We start from the raw sequence: 22,776 nt of genomic DNA on the forward strand, positions 1-22,776 counted from the left end.
ATAAACATATATAATATGTATATATGCAATACTTTTTCTAGTGTGACCTACATATTCATTTTCTTGACAGTACTTTTTGATAAGCAGAATTTTTAGGTTTGATGAAATACATTTTACCATTTTTTTCTTTTATGGAGAATGTTTTCTAGATCGTAAGAAATTTTCCCCATCCCAAGTTTGTGAAGATAGTTCCCTATGTTTTCTTCCAGAAGTTTCTATAAAATTTTCAGTTTATTTTTAGTTCTATGATCCATCTTGAATTAATTTCAGCCAAGTTGTTCTATCAGAATTTGTTGAAAAGACTTTCCTTTTTCTATTATATTAATTTGGTTCCTTGGTTAAAAAAAAATCACTTGATCTTATAAGAATGGGTCTATTCTATCAGTCTATTTATATTTTCAAAAGGTTTTACTTATTTATTTATTTGACAGAGAGAGAGAGAGTGAGTGCACAAGCAGGGGGAATGGTAGGCAGAGGGAGAGGCAGACTCCTCGCTGAGTAGGGAGGCTGATGTGGGGCTCTATCTCAGAACCCTGGGATGACCTGAGCTGAAGAAAGATGCTTAACTGACTGAGCCACTCAGGCACCCCTATATTAATCTATTTATCAATCCTATATTGTCACCACACTATTAAGATTACTATAGTTTTATAATAACTCTTGAAATATGGTAGTGAAATCTTCCAAATATTTTCATTTTATTTCCCCAAGATTATTTGGCTATTTTATGTCCTGAACATTTCCATATAAATTTTGAAGTCAACTGTTAATTATCTACCAAAAATATTCTGTTGGGATTTTAGTTGAGTTTTCATTGACTCTATAGGTCAATTTTTGGAGAAGTAGTATTTAACAATATTAACTCATCCAATCTATGAGTATGGATTTTTTGTTTCTCCATTGAATTCTGTCAGTGTTTGCTTTGTGATTTATTAAACTCTTCAACTATCACACAAACTTTATAATCATTATGTCATTCTGGTGAATTAAGCTTGTCTCATTATGAACTGTCCCCCTTAATGTCTGGTAATAATTTTTGTATTGATGTCATTTTTCTTCTGGCATTAGCATAGCCACTCAGATTTCTTATGTTGTTACTTTTCATGGGATATCACTGTCTTTTTACTTCCAATCTATGCACTTACATATAGGTTGCCTTTACATTTAAGGTGTGATTAGGCTTCTTATTGGGAGTCTTTAATTCATTTATATTTAATAATTATTGATATGTTTGGATTTAGGTCTATACATTTTGCTATTCATTCCTCTTTGTCCCAACAGGTTTATGTTCATTTATTTTTCTTTTGCTGCCTTCTTTTCCTTTATTAAATACATTTTTAAAAAAAGATTTTATTTATTTATTTGACAGACAGAGATCACAAGTAGGCAGAGGCAGGCAGAGAGAGAGAGGAGGAAGCAGTCTCCCCGCCAAGCAGAGAGCATGATGTGGGTCTCGATCCCAGGACCCTGAGATCATGACCTGAGCCGAAGGCAGAGGCTTTAACCCACTGAGCCACCCAGGCACCCCTATTAAATACTTTTTAGTGTTTCATTATAATTCCTGTATTGGCTTTGTAGCTATGCCTCTTTATAGTGTGTGTGTGTGTGTGTGTGTGTGTGTGTGTCCTAGCAATTACAATATAGATACTTAATTTATTACTTAGGGCTAATATTGTATCCCTTCATGTAAAGTGTAAGGATCATGCATCAGTTATTATTCTCCATCCTAAGTGGTACTTTTGTTGTGTATCTTACATCAAATACATTAGAAATTCATGGTACAGTGTTAGCCCCTCTTTTATTTTTGCTTTAAACATTCTTATGGCTTTTAAATATACTTAAAAAGACATGAGTATGTACAGGGAATCACACATACTAAATGTGCATACATATATACATAGACAAAAAGAACAAGAGAAAGTCTTATGTATTTACCCATATGATTAGTACTTTGAACACCCTTTATCTCTCCCTATAGATCTTAGCTTTCATCTGTTGTCATTTCTTTTCCACGTGAAGAATATCTAGGTAGTATTTCTTGTAACAAATGTTTGCTGGTGTGTTATTAGTCAATCTCCACTGTCAACGTATGGTTGTTTATTTTTTAAAATATTTTGTCCAGGGATGCCTGGGTGGCTTAGCTGGTTGAGCTGCTGCCGTCAGCTCAGGTCATGATCCCGAGGTCCTGGGATTGAGTCCTGAATGAGACTCCTTGTCCTGCGGGGAGCCTGCTTCTCTCTCTGCCTCTGTCTGCCACTCTTCCTGCTTGTGCTCTCTCTCTGACAAATAAATAAATAAGTAAATAAATCTTAAAAATAAAATAAAGTATTTTGTCCAGAGTTTATCATTGTTGTCTTCAGGGAGGTAAGTTCCATAAAAAGTTCTTTTCCATTACCAGAGTTGGAACTCCCAATATACAATTTTAAGACATTTTTGGAAGTTAAATAATGTACACAATTACGTATGTAGATAAAAAATATGTTATTATCTTTCAATGAGTGTCACCTATCTAATTGTGTTACAAGCTCTTTGAGGGCTGACTCTTGGTCTTCTAGCTCTTCATAGTCTTATTCTCTACCGATGATACTCAACAAAAACTTCATGATCATGAAGAATGCCTGTATTCTTCATTATATGATTAAAGAAGCCACGTATAAACTTTTAGTTTTGTTGTCTTCTACATCTAGAAAGAGAGGTCTCAGCTCTGAAAATGTGTTCAGATTTTACTTAAGGGATTAGAGATTTCATAGCTTTAGTTTACAAGTCAGCAAACTGTAGACCATGGGCCAAATCTGGCCTGCTGCCCGTTTTTGTATAGAAATTTTTATTGGAACACAGCCAAGCTCATTCTTTGATGTATTGTCAATGGCTGCTTTCACATTACCATGGCAGAATTGAGCAGTTGTAACAGAGACTATATGGTGGGTGAAGCTAAATGTATATAAGATCCATCCTTTACAGAAAAAGTTTGCTGATCTCCACTCTAGATCAATGGGAAATAATCACCAGTACTTAAAGGAAGCCATTCGAAGTGCATGCTGCATTGCACATCAATATTTTAAGAAGTGTCCTTTTTTTTTTGCGTCAGTATGGTAGACAATAGACTCATTGTGGCAGGCAGAATAATGGCTCTCTAAAGTTCTCTGAGGCCTAATCCCTGGAACAGGTGAATATGTTACCTTACATGGCCAAAGGGCATCTGCTGACATGATGAAGAGGATTAAGGGTATGACCTTGCACTGGGGGAAACATTGTGGATTATTCAGATGAACCCAAAATAATCAGAAGACTCTTTAAAGCAAGAATCTTTACTGACTGCGAAGTGACAGTGGAAGAAAGACCCAAGATGTGAAGGTTCTAGCATAAAAAAAGAAGAAGGGAGCCATGAGCCAAGGAAAGCAGATATTTTGCAGAAACTGAAAAGGGCAAGGAAATGGATTTTCCATTTCTCTTAGAGAAAGATTCTCCATTCTCTCTTAAAGCCTCCTGAAAGGAACACAAACTTGCTGACACCTTGATTTTAGTCCAGGGAGACCCGTGTCAGACTTCTAACCCGCAGAACTATAAGATAATAACTTTTTGTTATTTTAAGCCACTAAGTGTGTGTTGATTTATTATGGCAGTAATAAACAACTAATACATTCACATACTATAATGCATGGAGGAAAGAATTCATTTTATAATTACTGAAAAAATATATTACAAATTAAAAATATGTTAGCTAACCACAGAACAGAGAAGAGTCTCTCTTGCTGAATCAGCTTCATTTTTGTAACAACGCATTTAAAGCAGGTACTTTTGTATCTGTTTCTGCCATCTGTGATGTCTGTAATCATTAGAAAAAAACTTCATGTGTGAAAGAAGGCAGTTCTAAGGGCTTTCATTGGGTTATGGTTGCCAGGGAAACCATTTTACTTGGTAATCAATATGTTCAGTATGTCTCTGTGGCTTTGTACTTAACTCCTAAAGATACCACTGCAGAGTGGGTCCATGGAAAATATTGAAAAGGAAAAAAGGAAAAGCTTGAAATATTAACTTCAGTGAAAGCCATATTGGATAACTTTTCCCAATTCTTAGGAAGCTGAAACAAAATTAAGCAAATGAATGGCTTTATTTTATTTTTGTGCAAATTGAATAGAATGGGATGTATTTTTCAATAGTAAATTGGCAGTGCTAAGTAAGGTCCTTGGGATTCTCTTGCAATGCCATGTGGAAGCAAAGGTACAGCTCAACCAGCAGCAAGCTAAGGCTTTCTTTTTAAAATTTCCCTTCCTTTCTCTGTGTCTGTCTCTGTCTCTTTCTTTTCCTCCCCTCCAACATTTCCCCCTGCCCTGAATAGCCTTTCAATTAAGAAATATGAAAAAATGAAATGCACTTGTCATTTTTAAGGACTCTGGTCAGTACAGAGTATTAAATTCTATTCACTACCACATAGAATCATAGACTGCTTTATACAGCCTAGAAAATGAAGCCCTAGAGAAACAGAGTAATTTCCTATTACGTGGCACTAAAGAAAATAAAAGAAATGCTTAGGGAGGAACTCAGGGCACCAAGGGACCATTTCATATGTTACATTTTGAGGTTATTAAAGTAGTTTTGCAAAAAAAAGGAAAAGTTGACTCTTACGTGCTTGATCACAGCAAAGCAATTCTGTAGAAGCATAATAGAGTGACACCATGACTTTTATATGCAAACACTTGCCAAAAATTAGCAAAGGCCAGTTCTTGAGAAATAGTCTGTCTCAGATCCTGAGGGATATAACATTTGCACATCAGTGCAGTTGCTTTTCCTTTTTTGCCTGTAAATCATTTTGAAATACATTATTATCAGCATGATTAAATTTGAAATCATCTTGGTCAGAGAGATAGGCAGGCAAAAAGAAATGACAAAAAGTGATGAAATAATAAAAAAGCAAACATAAAAGAGATTTTTAAAATCCCTGTAAGAAAAGTGGAGAATTACAAATGGATAAATGCTTGTATTAGTATCTATGTTTATCCAATTCAGTAAGAATTTTACTTTTACATTACTTTTTTTGAGCTCAATGAAATTTCCGAACCATTTGGTTATGAAGGAAGAAGAGCAGGTTAGATATATTGATCTAATTTCTTTTTCAAAGGACAACAGGTAATAAATGTAAAAGACTAAATCTACATTTGTACCTGGTCCTAAAATAATCCAAAAGGATGTCAGAAGCAATGTAAATGGAGACACACTAGCAATAACATTTCTGCATTGCTTAAAAGGAAAGAATAAATACTGCTTCAAAAATATTATTTAAAAGATACGTAGTTACCTAAAAGATATATAATTATATGGATGCATAGTTTCCACATGACTGCCCCCTGGGATTTGTTCTTGAATCCCATATGACAAACACTGTCTTTTTATTGGTGTATTTAGACCATTCAGATTTAAAGTGACTATTGATTCTGATGAGAAGAGTGTCTCCCTCTCCTGTTTCTCTATAGGTAAAGTTGTTCTATTTTCCCTAGCTTCCTTCAAGTTTTTTTTTTTTTTTCTTCCCCCCTGTCTTTGGTTTTCTGCAGTGTGAATATGATATGCCTAGATATAGACCTTTTGGTATTTATCCTTCTGGGTATCCTCTGAGCTTATTGATTTTTTTAAATTTGTTGCCTATCATTAATTTTGTAAAATTCTCAGTAATTATTAGTTAAAATATTTTTTTCTGCTGCATTTCCTCTTTCTTCTAATTCTGGTATTTCCATTGCATGTATGTTCTCCTTTTTAAACTGTACCACAGTAATTAGATGTCTTGTTCTGTTTTATTCATTTTTTTTTCTATTTTCATTTCAGTTCGGGAAATTTCTGTTGACCTAGCTTCAAGTCACTGAATCTTTCCTTGGCCTTGTCCATCTACTGACAAGCTCACCAAAGGCATTTTCATTAATTACAGTATTTTTGACTGGCAGAATTTCCTTTTGATTCTTTCTTAAAGTTCCATTTTCTCTGCTTATATAACTGTCTTATCTTGCATGTTGCCTACTTCTTTCATTAGAGCTCTTAATATATTGGTCACAGTTATTTTAAATTTCCAATGAGATAATTTCAAAATTTATGCCATATCTGAGTCTGGTTCTGATACATGCTTTGCACATTCAGAGTGTGATTTCTTTCTGACATTTTTAACCTGTCTTATGGTTTTTTGATGAAAGAGAGATGTGTTGTATTAGGTAATAGGAACTTTGGTAAATGGGACTTTAATGTGAATTTTAGGTTACTCTAGCTAGAAGTTGGGCCATGTTTAATGCTTTTTTGTCACTATAAATTACTGTATTGATTTTTTTGTCTCCCCTTTTACCTCTGGGCTTTCCTAAGCACTTGTCCTCTGATAGACTCTTTATCTTGCAGCTCTTCTGTTGTAATCCTTTGTTATCCTGAAGCCCTGTAATCTTGTGGGAAGATGTGGAGGAAGAGCAAAGTTCTATAATCTTATGATTAAATCTTAGATGTTTAGTGGACTTGTGTCTGTTGGTGAATACCTTCACAAGTGTTTCTTGAATGTTTAATTTTCCCTCCTTAGGTGAGACAGAAAGTCTAGCGAGGGCTGGAGTTGGTAGTTGCCTTTCAGCTTCTTAGTGAGATAAGGTACTGGGAAAGACTTTCCCCAGAAAAGTTGGCTTTCTTGTAGAGCCTCTTGACACTTCATGGTGATGACTTTTCTCCTCCCTCTCCTAGAGACTCCAAGGCTCCTTTCTGGGATGTTCACAGTGAGAACTTGGGGGAGAATCTTAGAGTTACAGCCTACCAAGTGGCTCATGCTCACACTCGTCCATACTTGGCCTCTGGTAGTTTGTGATAGACAGCATTAAAATTTTCTTACTAAGTGTGGCTCCAGGAACAGATGGCAGGTGTGACTCTCTGGATTCTGCTGTTTTTCTAGATCTCTGGGTAGGGGATTTGCTCTGCAACCTCAGTTCTCTGATGGGTCTGAGAAAAGTGATTCCTTTTCCATCTGTTTCACTTTTCTTATATTAACGGCAAGGGTGAGAGAAATGTCCAACCTTATTTCTTGTCAGAGCTGAAACCAGGAGTGGTTTCCTATCTATTTTGTCAAAACTAACCTGCAGTTTAACACTGCACTGTTGAGTGATGTTAAAAAGAAGAAAAAGATATTGCAAAGAAATTATAAGCAGATATTTTCAGTACCATTTTGGGGGACTTGGACTAACTCAAAAGTCATATTTTCCTATCTTCTTTAAGGAAACAGCCTACAAGATGAATTGAAAAAGGTACTGTTTGACATCTCCTCTTTTTTCTTTTCCTCTTTCCTTCTGTAATTTGGGCTTTTGGTCTTCGGTTCATTGGGGTTTAAACATAGAAAACTGACATTTTGCTGGATTTCTTTCTGGTATTCACAGATTACCAGAGGGGATAGGGAAGAAACAGAGGCCTCTGTTCCCACCACCATCTATTCTTTTCGTCTCTGTGATTGCCTCTAAGTAAACCCCTTTTTGCTGTAGATTGCCCGATCATGAATGCTGCCCGGAGTTCAGAGAATGCAGTTTTCCATGGTCAGTTCTCCTTCACAGCAACTTCATTTTTGCCTGACTGCTTGTACAATTTCTACTTAAATATGGGTGGAAAATTTTGAACAGTGAACTAGTCAAAGACGGGCTGTACAGCTTTGAGAGCAAAGACCTCTAATCTGCACTTCTTATAATGAGATTTTCTTTGTGAGATGAAATTTCTGGTTTTTCCCAAAAGCCTCAATTTTCCATGCCAAAAATAAATAAATAAATAAAGGAGTCCAAAGAAATGTCATAGCTAAGGAAAAAGCCTCAGTCTGACACGATTTTCCCTTATGTGATATAGTGTCACTTAATACTTCAACCCATTTCACATCTCAGATAAACAATATCTTGTCTTTCAATTTCCTCTCATTCTGTTCAACCTGGACTGGCCTTCTAAAACAGTGTTAGAGGATCTGGCTCATCCTGTATAAAATGAGTTGAAAGAAAACTGCTTATGGCTGAATTTGCCTTTGCCTATAGCAGAAATGTGAAATGTGAAAGGCTGTAATGGAATTAATTTTATGGGCATATATTGCTAAGAAACTTGATGCTGAAGTGCTTATCATTAGAAATTCTTTAGAAAGTGCATATCTATGAGGAAAAGGGCTTTTCCTTCACACAGCATTAAATAGAATTCGGTTCCCATTAACACTCTGAGGCTGCCAAAAGCACATTAAAAAATGAAAGTTCCTGGAGTGCACAACAACTTCATATTTTCAAAGGCTTATCTGCATTAGGGTGCTTCAGAGTAGAGTCAGGCTAGGGGGACGCATTATGAAAAGGCTTAAGAGGTTAAAAATGTTTGAAGGTGATGAAAAGGGGGAGGGGCAAGGAAAAATGACTTAACAGGATGCTAGGATGATTCGTAAAGAAAATTTCAGAGGTGACTGTTTCCTTGGGGCCGAAGAATATATATAAATGATGAATATGGTGATATTAAGTATGAGTAACTAGACCCCTGATTTACATAGGACCTTCTTTACCCCATCAGTGAAGGACCCCAGTCATTACCACACATCTACTTGGTGTTCCCTCTATAGGTGGTCGGGATGGTTTGTCTCCTGCCTGCAGCTGGGAAGTGAAATTCACCCTGTAGGTTTGCTGATCAATCCAGGTTTGGACTCTCATAGTTAAATTTGTTATAGCCCCATGTGTCCTAATCAGTGGTTTGCAGGCAGCGCTGGTCTAAAATAAAGTTTCTACAAGTCCTTGAAAAAAAAAATAGTTTTCATAAAGCCAAATTCATTTCATTTGAAAGAATGACCTCTAAATTGCACTTAAGTCCTTCCCACCTTTTCTGTTCTAGGAAACTCACTCTATTTTTTCTTATTTAGCAAAATTTTAAAATGTTGGCTCTAAATTTTTTTGAAATTTATTGTCCTGAAACCCTAAACGCTGTTTATTGGCCCTTAATCCCCAAATTGGAATATCCATACTGACTTGTTTGACAATCAGAAGTAACTAATGAAACACATAGAAGAAATACCCCCAAGTATTAATATAGATAATTTTGTCCCTATTAATGTTTTGGAGGGCCTGCTCATTATTTGTTGGACTATGCTGCAGCTTCTGGCTGCTATATACTGAACACTTACCCTCTGCTAAGCATCAGATTAATTGTTTAACATGAATTATCCCATCTAAGCTTCACCACACCCTAGGAAGGGAATACAACAATTATCCTTGATTCATAGGTGAAGGAACTAAGCCATGTGACGTGTGGCTTCCCAAGGTTCCACAGGTTTAAGTGGAGAAACAGAATTCAAAAGCAGGAAAAATTAGGAACCTTCCACCTTAACTATAATATGGTTGTACCATTTGACCTTTTTATGTGGGAAATATTCAGAAGGTAAGATAAACAATATGTTCATTTGAAACGTATCTTCCTGTTTTTATGAGTCTGTCAAATTCTGGCCATGGACTGAGTCAGAATAATAATAAAAAAGATAGCAGTCAATATTTATTTGCTCTTACCATCTGCCAGGTACTGCGATGATCATCACAAATAGATTATTTGATTTAATTCTCACAACAATATCATGGGATAGAAACCTTTATTATCTCCATTCTCAGATAAAGAAACTGAGGCTTTTGTCGAATAATTTTACCAAGATCCCAGTTAATAAAATGAGTGCACAACACCCTGTTTCAAAATCCAGTGCTATTTTCTTTTATCAATGCAGTTAGATAATTAATGCTCTAAAGCATTAATCTTTGGGCATGTGAGTAGAATAAGAAAAATGAATGAAGTATACTCTTTGAGGGAGCAGTTTGTTTGTAAATTTAAATTTTAAATGTTAAAATTATCATCTGAGTATCCTAAACTGACTCTTCTTCATTCCTTGGTTCATGTTTTGTTCTAAGTTTACATTCAAATTGTGCAAAGGCAGAGAGTCGTTCTTTACCTTACATGCTGTTTACAAGTATCCTCCTTGTCTATTTTCTTTTCTAATTATAAAAGATATGAGACTTCACTAAATCCATGGATATTTGACTCAATTTCAATCTTGATCTTGAATATGGCAAAAATACCCCCAATGCTCCCCATATCCCAGTATGCACACCCTTGTGTAACTCGTGCCCTTGAGTGAGGAGGACCTGTGACCTGTTTGTTCCTGAGCAAAAGCATATGGCTGAAGTGATAGGATTTCACTTCTCTGATTAAGTTATGTTATATGGCAACAGTCATGGGAGTTCCAACATGTATAAGACTGTCTTTCAGGCAGATGTTCTAGAAGGAGTCCCTTTCACTGGTCTTGAAGAAACACACTTTCATGAGGCAAGTGCCCATGTTGACAAAGCCCACGTGTCAAGGAACCACGAGTGCTCTCAATATTGCTGGTGACTTCTACATAGCTAAAGGCAATTGTCAACCATCCTGGCCTCTCATTTAGAGCAGACACCACAGATTATGCTCTCTTCCTGGAAAACATTCTTCATTTGGTACCCAGGACATGGCATGGGGCTGGTTTTCCTGTGTGCCCTTCTTTGGTCTGTGCTGGTTCCAATTCCTCTTCCTAAGGACAGAGAGATCAAGGGTGTTTCTTTCTTCTCACGTACTCTCTCCTTCTTTCCAATGACAACCAAATAGATATCTATAGCCCAGATCTTTCCCTTCTCTCCAGACATGCATATTCAACTGTTTACCCAACCTTTCTATTCGGCTGGCTCTTTGGCATCTTGAGCGGCTATCACCCCAACGTTGCCTCTTGGTTAACTCTATTACCAACCTTGCAGTGGCTCCTGTCAAAATCTCTGGGGTCCTCTTTTCCTTCTCCCCCTGATATTTCACATCCTATTGAACTGTGGATCCTGTCGGTTCTTCCTTCCAAATACACTTGGAATCCAGTAATTTCTCGCTGATTCATGAGTGGGACCTAGAGCCATGCCATCTTCCCTTCACTTTTCACCTGGATCACTGCAGTAACTTCCTCACTGGTCTCCCTGCTGCTACTCTGGCCTCTGTCATACTCTTCACAACTTGCAGCCAGAGCGGTGCTGCTGTATCCTAAGTGAGGTTCTGACACTCCTCTGCTCAGAGCACTCCAGGGGCTTATCACCACCTTGTAGTTTTCTACGTGCAGGTCACCTGTCTGACTTCACCTCCTGATGTTCAGCCCCATCCCTCTCCATGCCTTCCCACCAGCACTTCCTCACAGCCATGAGTGCCTGCCCCTCCTTCACTTGTTGTTCCTTCCTTCTGGAAGCTTTTTCCCCTAATAGCATCATTCCTTTAGGTCTTCCCTCAAATGTCACATTTCCAATGAGGTTTTTCCTGACCATTCTGTGTAAAATGCTAACTGTCCATGCCAACTATCGGATACTTTTAAGGCACTTTCTTTGCTTTCTTTTTCTCCTTGGCACTTACCACTTTCTGATATGCTTCTGTTTTACTTATTTATTGTCTAGCACCCCACTAGAATGTAAGCTCCCTAGAGGCAGGAAATTGGGTTTCACTAGTGCAATGTGTGGAACATAATAATATCAAATATCTTAAATAAATGAGTATGTGAACATGAAACAGAGAAGATTAAAAATAGCATGAAATATTATAAACCGACAAAATACATTCATTGTGAATGGATAAGAATAGCCATTACAAAGGCCACTGGGACCAAAGTATAATCACATAAACAACATGATGGTTACAAATAAGATTAATTGGGCTTACACTTTACATTAAGACCTTTTCCTTCCCACATGATGTAAAGCTTTCATGGTTATTATTTCATGTGTCTTCCAAATGTCTCTGGGAGGTGGGCCAGGAGCTTTATTTTTATTTCTTTTTTATGATTGTTGGAGCCCTAAAAATGCTTTTTGAATCATTCAGATCATGGCCTTGATTTTTCTCTTTGTTTTTGTAGTGGAGACAAGGCCAGTTGGTCCTTAGTATTTTGACAAATATTCTCATCAGGGACAAAGATGATGTGTATAACCTCCTGAGCAGATACTTTGATTCCTGTCTCAGTGGTCAAAGATGGTTTTCCCCTGCTGGGGGTAGGTGAGGGTGGGAGGGGTTTCCATAACACAGCACTGCATCCGCGGAAATCAGGCTGCTCTTCTCCACTGGGTAGAAAGTTGGTGGAAGTCTCTTTCTGGATAGAAACTAGCTTCAGTATCAGTTGAACACAAAGTCAAAGAGTACTCTCCATGGCATCTGAATGGGTACTGCGAGAGAGATACAGTATTGCCTCATTCTCATGAATATAGAATGATAAGAGAAGAAAACTAAAACAAAGGCATGCATTGCATGGTTCGAAGACATTTACATCTGTTCATTGTGCCAAGTGCTTGCAGTAGGAGGGGGGCTGACATACGTGACAAGGTGGCTGTACAGTCTCCAGGCCAGAGAAAACCAGTCTCAGCTTTAATACTGTCAAACAGCTTGGCTTTTCTGTGCATCTTCTCTGGCCTAAAACACCTAAGTGAACACATACAGACTGAAGTAAAATACAAATCATTTGATGTCAACTACGTTTTATCAGAAGACAATATATTTTCCCAGTCTGGCACACATTTTCTTTTGTATTTTTCTTTTTCAGGGACTAATGGGTTCATACGATTTGCTGGGTACAAAAGAATGAGGACAGGACACTCTACTTAGATTTTGACACATTCACTCACATTTTGAGGGTTTATAAGTAATTCTTCATTTTCCAATGCACCTTTAGTTTTTATATAGATACATAATATGGGTATACCTGGGTTGAGTGGAAGTGATTTAATGTTCTGGGACATTATGACATGTTACAAAGAAGACTGGTTAGTAAGACGTGGATTTTAAGCTCCTTTGGGGCAAGAAAGGTATCCAGTGCATGTCTGTCTCCGTCACTAAGCACAAAACAAATGCTCCATGTATATTTTCTGTGGAGTGTGAACTGTGTTGTGTCCCCTGTTGAGGGATGACAGTGAGGATGAGGACTTTGGGTGGCTCAGCCGATTAAGCATCTGTCTAGCTCAGGTCATTATCCCGGGGTCCTGGGCTCGAGTCCCACTTCGGCCTCCTTGCTCAGCATCTGCTTCTTCCTCTGCTTGCTGCTCCCCCTCTCCTTGTGCTCTCACTCTCTCTCTCTCTGACAAATAAATAAATAAAATCTTAAAAAAAAAAAAAAAAGAGTGTGGAGCAAACTTGAGATACAAAAGTCCAGACGCACCAGCTGGCCTGCCCTCTAAGGAGCCCAACAGGCACTGGGAAGATTCAACTTAATGAAACTCCATTGCTACTTATGAGTGAAGGTACCAATTCCTGAGAAACTGAGTGGCACCGTCCTGGTCCTACTGTGTCCTTGTTGGCCAAGACAGCAGAGGAAATCAAAAGCTCCAGTCAGTTTCCTTTGTTACTGGGGGATGTTTTTGGCATTGCAGGGGACTGCTGGCCTTACTGAGCTCCAAGATAAGCTTTATTCCGGAAATTGTGACTTTGTATGTTCCAGGTCACCAAAGGCACCTCTTCTCTCCATCATGTAGGAGTGGTTTATAGCCCTGGTCAAAGAGGCCTGATGTGTGACCTAATGGTTGTACTTGAAGCTTTGTCTGTGGAAAAGTAGGTTGAGGGGAAAGGAAACATACAGAATAGGACCAACAAATGCAGAAATGCCAGAGAGTGTGAATGAGTGTGTGTGTGTGTGTGTGTGTGTGTGTGTGTGTGTTTGACTGAGAGAATCAGATAAGCAGAGATGAAAACAGAGACATGCAATGCTTAAGATTTGTTTTCTTTTTTTTTTTTTCTTAAAAGATTTTAGTTAATTTTTTGACAGAGAGAGAGATAGAGAGAGAACGAGAGAGAGCACAAGCAGGGGGAGCAGCAGAGGGAGAGGGAGAAGCAGGATCCCCACTGAGCAGGGAGCCCCAAGCAGAGCTCGATCCCAGGACCCTGGGATCATGACGTGAGCCGAAGGCAGCTGCTTAACCGACTGAGCCACCCAGGTGCCCTAATTTTTTTTTTTTTTAATAAACTCAACTGTTTGGGGTTCCTGCAACTCAGTAGTACGAAGAGAAGAAGTGGGACTCAGAAATGAAGCCACCGCCAGAGCTCTCAGGCTGCCACCACACACCAACCTGAGATACTCAATCCCTAGGAGTCCAGTCAACCAGCAGCACCATTGTATGTTTTTCAGGAGAAAAGAGGGAGAAACAGTGGTGTCAGCTACTAGACTCACTGATCACCGCCATTATCCACTGTTTTCTTTTCCCCTTCACATTTTCATTCTCTTGAACACTTGGCTGGAAAGAGCAGGCAACTGGCTATTTGTGTGTAAAAAGTTAAGCAATGGGTCATCTGGTCACCCCTCGCACATAACCCAGTTTTCCACACAGCATGGTACTTATCACCAGGGGACACAATACAAATAAGCTCTTTGGAGTTTTCCATTTTATGAATAACTACTTAGAGAGCTTTTGCTATCAAGCATTTTTGGCAACCCTGGAGATATGTTTTATTATTCCTCCATGAGGAGACTGAAACTAGAGGAGGTGGGCTGTCTTGTCCAAAGCTCCACACTTGGTAACTGGAAGAGCTGGACTATGACCCAGACAGTCTGGCTCCAGACGCCATGCACTCAGCCACCACTCTCAAGTGCCTCTCTGTCTTAGTAGCTTTTAAAACATTAGAAAGCATAACTTTTGAAAGTAAAACAACATTGGAATGTGTAAGGAACATGCCAATATTATTCCCCAACTGTTCTAAATTAACATATGACAATAGGTTGGTCTGTCTCTTTCCACATCATCTTTTACTCCATTTTTTTCCCGCATGCACAAATGTATGGATTTTGTTTCTGTCTTTGATTATACAGAATGGGATGACAGGATAAACATTATATCACCACTTACCTTTTTCACTCAGCAGGATGCTTGGACATGGCCTCAGGTCAAAAGTCATGGACCTAACTAACTCTTTTCCAAAGCTGAGTGACATTTCTTATGGGTAGAGATGTGCCATAAAATATTCATTCTCCTAGGAGTATAAATTGAGGTTGTGTCTTGTTTCTTTTTTGGTTGTTTTTTGTTTTGTTTTGTTTTGCTATTTTCTAACCACTGGAAACATTACTGCAAAAAATTCTTTGTACGTGTATTCATAAGTGCTGGAATATTTGTTTCTATATAGGTAGTCCACACTTTGAAATTATTAGGTCAAATGGTATACAATTATTATGGTAAAATTTTAATAGGTATTGACAAATATAAGTAATTCAGTATCTATAATGTATAAAAATGTCTCTTGATCTTCATTTTTAATGCAACCAATTTCTTCTTTCAGTGAACGAACTGCTCTTGCTGGAATGTTTCAATTACAGAGGATTCTATGTCTTTAGAGTCTCAAGTTAATGAAAAAAATCTTACCTCCCACATGGGCCTAGTGATTGATATCAATGGCACTTCCCAACCAAGCCACCCCAACTTAACAATCTTAATAAAATATGTGTCCATAACTTCCGGGCAGGCCCCCTGCCCTCCCTGCCTCAACAGGACTGTCCCCTCCTAAGACCCTCCATAGTAAAAATTCCAGATCTGCCCCTCCAACCCTGAAGATTTCCTTGAAATAGTGAGTCTGCCTATTTTAGTCTTCACACAACTTTTTTTTTCTATTTCTGAACATAGCTGATAGAAGATTAATTCTAGCATATTCTCCAATATTGGTCTTGGGAAAAAGGAACTAGTAGATACGTTATAGTGGAAGAGTTTGGAGTATGAATTTTAATGAGGATAGAGAAACTACTATAGAAACAACCTCCAACCTCAAAGACTTAACCAATAAATTTTACTTCTTACTCATGTCATTATCCAGTGCCCCTCAGTAGGCGATGGGGGAAGAGAGCTATGATGGGGGTGTTGTGCACCATGTAGTCCCCTCAGGATCCCTATTCCTTTTTCACCCCCTTCTAGGTTCTCTGTACTTGATCCATTTAGCCAGTGCAGTGGAGAAAATAAGGATTGGGAGTCAGAGGATCGTATGGATTAGGATTGGAAGTGGGGCATATCATGTTGCACTGGAGAAGAACCCATGGTCCATGGCTCACCTAACTGCAATACCAGCCAGAAGTGTACTCCAGCTGAGTGCCCAGAAAAAAAGGGTAAAGCATCACCTTGTACTTAATTTTCAACCATGATGAGAACAAGAGTATTTGTGAGAAAAGAAAGGGGGTATGGTAATCAGTAAAGAAACCCCGAAATGGGATGCAAATTACCAGTGACTGAAGACAACAGAGGAGATTGTTGTGTTGGCTGGCCAAGTGAACATGAAAGCAAAGGTGGGATGGGCAGCACTGGTGTTGAGTGAGGATCAAGATAAAAGCTCCTCATCTTGACTCCATCATGAGTTCTCTGGGCAAGTAGTTTCACTTCTCTGGGCCTCAATTTCTTCAGTGGGATATAAACTTGGAACAGAAATAGATACATGCTAAGATGTCTCACCATTGTTAATGGATTGACTGTAAAAATACATCCTCATTATCCATATAGGTTGTGGTATTATTGCCTTTTTGATGAAATTTAGATGCATATATTCCAAAGTTACAAACAACACTGAAGAGCTCAATTTGCTATGTCTCCTTCTTGTCATTTGAAAATTTAAAATCCATTAGTTCAACATTTAAAATGACACTGTCTTTTCAACTTAGATTGTCACTTTAATTTCTGATAATAATGCCTACACTTTACTGAGCACTCTGAGCCAAGTCCTTTAGTTAGTATATCCTTACAGTAACCACTGGAGGTAATAAGTGCCATTACCCCCGTCCTCAACATGAGGGACTTGGGAGGACAGATTGGCCTGACTTATTATGCCACAGAGCTGGAGTTAGGAAACACAACGTCTATGCCCTCTTTGACCCGCAAGGAGGTTTTTGTTTTGCTTTGTTTTGTTTTGTTTTAACATTTTATTGATTTATTTGAGAGAGAGAGAAAGAGAATATGAGCAGGGAGGAGGGTCAGAGGGAAAGGGAGCAGGGAGTCTGATGCGGGGTCAATCTCAGGACCCTGAGATGATGACCTGAGCCGAAGGCAGACGCTTAACTGGCTGGGCCACCCAGGCGCCCCTGACCTGCAGAGTTTCAACAGCTAACACAGAGTTATTCAAGATTCAGATTGGCCTTTCCGAGTATTGTATTTTCTCATGTGCATATTTATTGTTGTTTGTATTTCTTGTTAATATTTTTAAAATCTACAAATGTTGCTGTTCTTGAAGCTATTGTTTGTAGTTCTTTATCAAACTGCCTCACTCTTATTCATGCAATGTACTATTTCAATAAATTTCAGGCTTGCAAGTAATCCTACATAAGCATTACTTTAAATACAAATTTGGGAACCCTTTATAAAATCAGAACTGATTGTCTAAATGAAATTGGAAATGATTGTCTTAAGTCTGGCAGAAAAAAATTCTTGAAACAGGAATGTGGATTCCATTGCTTTGCTTTTCCCAACCAAGTCATTTTCTTTTCTTTTTTTTTTTTCCAGTGCTGGTTTATTTAGTCTAATATTTTCAGAGAAATAATAATCCTGAAGAAAATAGAAGCTGTTCTTCATATTTACGATTTTGGGGAAATATTCCCTATGTTCATTAAAGTTATTCTATAGGAAAACTGAAAATGTAGTTAAATATTTTCAGTAACTATGAGGATGTTTGGTGCTTTTTTTTTTTTTTTAAAGATTTTGTTTATTTATTTGAGAGATTGAGAGAGTGAGAGAGAGCATGAGAGCAGAGAAGGTCAGAAGGAGAAGCAGACTCCCCATGGAGCTGGGAGCCCGATGCGGGACTCGATCCCAGGACCCCGGAACCACGACCCGAGCCGAAGGCAGTCGCCCAACCAACTGAGCCACCCAGGCGCCCCATTTGGTGCTTTTTTGAGGAGTCTGGTGGGTTTGCATGATCAACTAAATAGCTTTTATTTGCAAGCTTGGATAACAATATATTGGTGTTTTAAATACTGTTCAAACAGAATAGCCAACATATTAAGTCTGTCTAAGGAAGACACTTGTTCATAAATTACCACATATAAGAGGTAAATTTATAACTAATTTTCTGTGTAAAGAATTGTTCAGACTTTTTGAAATATTGATATCCAAAGATATTCATTTTCTTCTCTGTAAAGATACCAGAGTAAATTACTCTATAAATATTGAATTACCCGGTTCTTTATTATACTTTTTGGTGAGTTTGCTTAAAATGTAAATATTATCTAGGGGAATATGTATAGTTGACTTGTTTTATCACATCTGAAGTTCATTTTCTTAAACTTTCAGAAGTTGCAGATTTTATCAGGTTCTGTTATATTTTCTATGGAAGTTTATAATCGGCCGTACCATAACATATATTATATATTTCTTGAAACTAGGCAGAGTAAGGAAAGCTTAAATAGGAATTGTCATTCCTTTAGTGGAAATACAATTTTCAGAGTCTAATTAGTATCATTAGAATGTGGAGCTCGGATAAGCAGTACAGCCATTGTCCATTGTCATTACCCAAATTTGTTTTCCAGGTCATACATTCCTTTGGTTCAATCTCCTGCTTAACTGAAAAGGGACCCAGCCAATGAGCTGTTTGTACTATCTATTTTCAATTATCGCAATCACACAAGCATAAAAAAGCGAAGACAAGAAACATTTCAACTATAATAGTGTCCCAAAAATGAGCTACTGAACTGTCATGTTCATTCATTACCTGGCATGAGATGTTCAAATTACTTTACCAACCTTTAAAATCAGTAAGGATCACATTGTTGAAGGGGGAAGAAAAAAAAAAAAAAAAGAAAGCAGTGTTATAGGTTTTGTTTACCCCTTTGTTAAAAGTACTAATGTCAGCAACTTGTAACAGTTGGGAAAGAGATAATTAAAATTATGGAGGTTTGGGGGGAAACAAAACAGGTGAATTTCACAGGTGAAATTGCAGATTAATGGATCTTTTCCCCCTCCCCCCATTGGTAAGATGCCTCCTTCCCAGACCTTAGGTCATCACTTTGCTGCTCTCAGAGGTCAGCTTGGCTTCAAGCTGTGGTCTGATGGGTATTTGTAAATACAGATTTAAAAACATCAATAAAGCTCCAGGCCTAGTACGAGGCACTATAAAACCTGGTACCACATATTAGAAGAAATCTGAAGGGCTTATAAGGATAACAAACATGTCTTCTTCCAAATTATTTGGGAGGTCTACATTTTTTATTGGAAAAAAAATAGCACCCTTCTTCAACAAGAATCCTTGGTGAGAATCTTTCTAAATATAGCATTTTTCTTCAGAGCAGCTCAGAGTACCAACATATATATATATATATATATATATATATATATATATATTATTTTTTTTTTCTAAGTAAGATTTAACTGAAAAAGAAAAATATTCAAGGGTAGAGTTTTGTTTGTTTATTCATTCTATGGTCCTGCTTCTCCCATTTCCATTCACCCACTTTGGGAATCTGTGCCTCCTCTTCCCACAACTCCAGGTTATAGAAGTTTAGAGAACTTAGTTCTCAGTGTTGGACTATTCCAGCAGAGAATACAGCAAGTGTCCCATTAATTATAAGTTTGCTGCTGCCTCATGGACACTAGACTCTCTGTGCCAAGGGACCAACAAGCAAGAAGATGATTCAGCTTTCTGGAGAGGACAGTTGGCGGTCAACAGGAGGAAGAGGAGGTAGGGCTACAGTTACACATAAAAGAGGAATACAGGGGCACCGGGGTGGCTCAGTGGGTTAAGCCTCTGCCTTCAGCTTAGGTCATGATCTCAGGGTCCTAGGATCGAGTCCTGCTTTGGGGGTCTCTGCTCAGTGGGGAGCCTGCTTCCTCCTCTCTCTCTGCCTACTTGTGATCTCTGTCAAATAAATAAATAAATAATTTTAAAAAAAGGAAAAAAAAGAGGAATACAGTGGGCATATGGGTGGTCCAATTGGGTGCCCTTTGACCCTCCCTTGGTCAATTTTTTTTTAAAGATTTTATTTATTTACCTAACAGAGAGATCTCAAGTAGGCCGAGAGGCAGACTGGGGGTGGGTTGGGGGTGAGGGAAGCAGGCTCCCCGCTGAGCAGAGAGCCTGATGTGGGTCTCGATCCCAGGACCCTGAGATCATGACCTAAGCTGAAGGCAGAAGCTTAACCCACTGAGTCACTCAGGTGCCCCTCCCTTGGTCAACTTTGATGACAAATGGATAGGCCACTGCTGGTGTATGCATGGCGACCCAGGAACTTAGGCCTCTCAGAGATGAGAGTGTTAGTCATGCCATTAGGTAAGCCACCAAGGGCAGCAGAAATAGTGGGGGAAGTGAAGAGCTGTCTCAATATAGAGTGGAAGACAAAAGATAGTCAGTGTCCGGTGTAACCTTAAGACCTGCAGCTGTGTCAGAGGCTCTGGTTCATGGGGCCAACCATCCTCTTTCTCTTCTTCCCCAAAGAAGAGAGGCCCTCCCAAATCCTAAAGAAGGTACTCCCCAAGCTGGTAGGAAACAGTGGCTCGGGGCATGGGTTACAGTGGACATGAGGAGGCAGGACCCAGGTTTGACTTGGAGGAAGAACTTGTGGCCCAGTTTTCAGCACACAACCTCCAGCTTTCAACTCCTGAAGAGTTTGCCTCAGCTGCACAGTCCCTTCTCCCAAAGGCAGGCTTATCCAACAATTGATTGAGGCAAATGTGTAAAGGCTATGCCATTTCATCCTGAAATCAGACAACTCCCCTGGGGCATAGATGCTGCAGAGTTTCTCAAGAGGTAAGTTCAGGCTTTGCTCTGCCTGTATCCTGACTTGACTTTTCCTTCTGCCCAATTCTGCTTCCTTTCCCTCCTGTCCATGGGTGCTTGCTCCCAGTAGATACCCTGCATCTGTTTCCGGATAACAAAACCTGCAGCAACTGACTTCACCAGTAGCATTATCATATCAGAAATGGTTTCTAAAACCTCTTGTGAGGATTCTGATGTCAAATGGCACCTGATTAGCAGGCCCATTATAGACTCTCCAAACCTCCACTAAAATAATCGAACAGATGTGGCAAAGAATAGAAATGCCCAAGACGGATGATCAAACTCTTGTCATGTTAGGAAGTTTTACTCACTGTAAGCCCAACAAGACTGGATTTAAATATTGGGTTGGTACCATTGCAAACCAAGCCCAGTGTCCTGGGTTGGTGCAGCTGGGGCAGTAAAAAAGGTCTTGGCATGGATGCCCAGCCCACTGACGTCTCAGCCAATTTCTCACAATTATGGGATCAGGTAAATTAGCAAATTACCAAACAAGGATCTCACTAGGCCTCAGCTTACAGAATGCTAATGGCTAGTCTTCCTGTAGAATTTAGGGGAAGGTACACAGAGTGTGTCTTTGGGCCCTAATAGAGGCTTATCAGGGGTTTGGGGTAGGGGTGGAATGTTGTCCCAGATCCCTTTAAAGATTGGATAATGCCCTTGACCGCTGCTGCACACATGCATACGCTCAACCAGATTTCCATAAAACTCACGTTCATCTGTGACTCTGCCAGGGATCCATGGATCTTTGCTTGAAGAACGCTTGCCCTAAGATTTGGTCATTGTCATGTGTAATTTCTCAATATTGATAAAAATATTGCTGAATTAGGCAATTATCTATTAGATGCTACTTTCCAGTTGATATTTTCCACCTCCTCCCCATCCCAGACTCAAATCCTGACTCTGCCGTTGACTTGTGGCATTACCATGAACAAGTCGTTTAACCTCTCAGTTATATCAGTTTCCTCAGCTATAAAACAGAGTTAATAATAAGTCCTCCTTCATGGGAAGATTAAAAGGAAAAACAAGCCATACAGAGCTTAAAACAACAGCTCATAAGCTGTCCCAGGATGTTAGCCAATGTGGCGGGTGGTGGCATTAAGTAGCCTGCTGTTATTCCTTCTTTGTCCCCATGAAGAGTGAAATGCACTTTTTCATTCTTGTATATGCCATTTCATAGAGAAAAGGCAATTTTAAATTCCATACTTTGCTGCAATGTGCTACTATTCAGGATAACCTAGTAAATAGGACTTAGCTTCCCACAAACCCTAGGGAGGCAGATTCTGTGAGATCGTACATGCAATTCTCTACCTTCTTGACACAATACCAGAAAGCCCAGATATTTTGGACTTTACTTGCTGTGAAGCAAATTAAGTGATTTTGCAGAGTGACCTTGCAGGTCTTCTGAAAGCAAACTGAAGGTAGGAATTAGCCATTTACTAAAGTCCTCAAAGAGTGTACGAAGTGTTAGAAGGGATTTAAGTGGTGGCTTCTCTATTGAATACAACTTCTGAGAAAAAGAATCTTAAGAACTTAGACTTGTCCGTGGAATAACGTGGAATGAAGCTATGGTGATAGAGAAAATCTTTTGATTGAAGAAAACCAGAAAAATTCCAGTTGGTAAATGAAAAGTGGAGAGGCATTATAATGTTGATGAGATGTTCTTTGATTTTAGTTGTTTATTTAGTTCTCCTTTCCCTAAAAGGGCAAAACTGTATATGGTTTATAGAGGAAAGTTTAGAAATAAAATGAGGGTTGTCAAGGTCTTTAAGATGATCCAAGAGTACACAGAAAGAAATGGCAACAAATACCATATCCATATTTACCTCCTAAGGGAAATGAAAGAGACGAAATTGCTGTAACTGGATTTTTCCCAGAACATGCCAAAGTCCTTGCTTTTGCAAAACTGTTCATAAGTCATTAATCATAACTAATTACTGCATGTCTCTAGAAAACCACAAGATCCTCTTCTGGTCATGGCCAAAATGAATTCCAAATGGCATAGAATACTTAATTTTCAATTTC

The sequence above is a fragment of the Enhydra lutris genome, unplaced genomic scaffold (genome assembly GCF_002288905.1).
Source record: "Enhydra lutris kenyoni isolate GAN:26980312 unplaced genomic scaffold, ASM228890v2 scaffoldscaffold41, whole genome shotgun sequence".
Taxonomy (NCBI): Eukaryota; Metazoa; Chordata; class Mammalia; order Carnivora; family Mustelidae; genus Enhydra; species Enhydra lutris.